Source organism: Dinoponera quadriceps, unplaced genomic scaffold (genome assembly GCF_001313825.1).
Source record: "Dinoponera quadriceps isolate SergipeBrazil2010 unplaced genomic scaffold, ASM131382v1 scaffold3386, whole genome shotgun sequence".
Lineage (NCBI taxonomy): Eukaryota > Metazoa > Arthropoda > Insecta > Hymenoptera > Formicidae > Dinoponera > Dinoponera quadriceps.
Window position 1 is genome coordinate 165,066 of NW_014557714.1, and position 1,516 is coordinate 166,581.

The 1,516-nt window shown below is 59.3% G+C and overlaps 1 protein-coding gene across 1 annotated transcript in view; it reads right to left on the minus strand.

Moving 5' to 3' along the window:
• LOC106749400 (discoidin domain-containing receptor 2-like) overlaps nucleotides 1-606 on the minus strand; it is a 149,411-nt gene extending 148,805 nt beyond the window's left edge. Inside the window, exon 1 of the mRNA XM_014628803.1 lies at nucleotides 21-606. The gene's annotated coding sequence lies outside the window, so the exon portion shown is untranslated. The remainder of the gene's footprint in view (nucleotides 1-20) is intronic.
• Nucleotides 607-1,516: the final 910 nt, after the last annotated feature.

The window sequence follows — 1,516 nt, forward strand, 5'->3', positions numbered from 1 at the left end:
AGAGAGAGGTGTATGCTCACCTTGTCTTCCCGTATATCCCTCGCGTATCCGCCCGGATGCTCCGACTATCGGCGACGGTTACGCGCACACACCAAAGAGAGCACCAACGAAATCATCGATCACAACCGGTCTCTGTAGATCCCCCCCCCGCCCGTCAGATTTCTCCTTCCCCCTTTCTCTCTCTCTCTTTCTTTCTTTCTCCTGCGCGCACTTGATACAAATTTACAAAAATCTCACACTCGTGCACCCGCGGGGCAACGTCGGCGATAAGAAGAACGGGGGGATCGGCGACGTCCTCCGCACACACACACGATCTCCTCAGGCGTACGTCCTGCTGCCGGTCGAGAGTCGCGCAAACAGAGTATCCATTTAGAAAAATGCAAAAAACCGAGCCGACCGGCGCACACACGAGGTCCGGTCGCGTCACTGGCGGTCGTCGGGGCGCCGCGTGTCTCCTCGCGCCGTGGCTCCCCGCGTGCCCGTCGCCGTCGGCTTCATCGTCGTCGTCATTATCATCGTCAGGCTCACCGGGCGACACGACGACCAGACGTATACACAGGAGAGCGCGCACGAGCAGCCGGGAGGGACGAGCGCGTACCAACTAAACACCGTACCGTCACGGCGCCGCGGCACTAACTGACAGGCTGACGAGAAACTCCAGTTGGTCGTCGGTCGGCGAGAAGGTCGACGGGAGGGGAAGCCGAAGTTACCCGCGCGCGGCGCTCTCCACCGGAGCCTCTCTCACACGAGACCTCGCGTCCTCGTCCGACCGCGCTCCCTCTCGCTCTCTCGCCCTCCGTCACCATCTAGTGGTGGATCGGGGTACCCCGGGTACGCGCGCGCCACCCGGTTCGCCACCCCTGTGCGGTGGACGGAAGGCCGCTAGGGGAGGGAGCGAAACGAGCACGTGAGGCTGGTGAAGAGCCGGGGGTGGGCGAGAGGCTAGCGGGGGGCCGGAGCGTGCGGAGCGCAAGCAGCAACCAAGACCGGTGTGTGTGTGTGTGTGTGTGTATGCGGGGGTGAAGCGGGGGGAGGAGCGAGGTTGCAAAATATGTTGTAGAAATGGGGTGGCGGATGAATGCGGTCGCCCGCGTAGACTAGCGATTTTATTGATCTTTTTTCCACCCTTCGTACGCGTACGGGGGGCTTAATTAAGCGACCGGCGCGGGGCTAAGGTCGCGAGCGCACCTTCCACGAGACGGAGCTTTCGACCGGTGATCGAGGCAACCTCTCGTCGGGGGAACGAGGTAAATCGCCGTGAATGAATGAGAGACTCCGTGTAGACGTTTTCCTGGATTTTCCCGTTTGCAGCACGGATCCCGATTGGAATAGCCGAAGTCCTCCCGAATTAGGTTATCCCATTACGACTCCAATGGGGAATTCCACACCCTGTTGAAAATTTCCAAGTGGATTTCTACGAAAGTCCGATGGAACTCATGTGAAGCCATGTAGAACGCCAAAAATCCATACAGGAATCCACATTGTATTGTGAAAACTTCACCGTAACCGGCAGTAA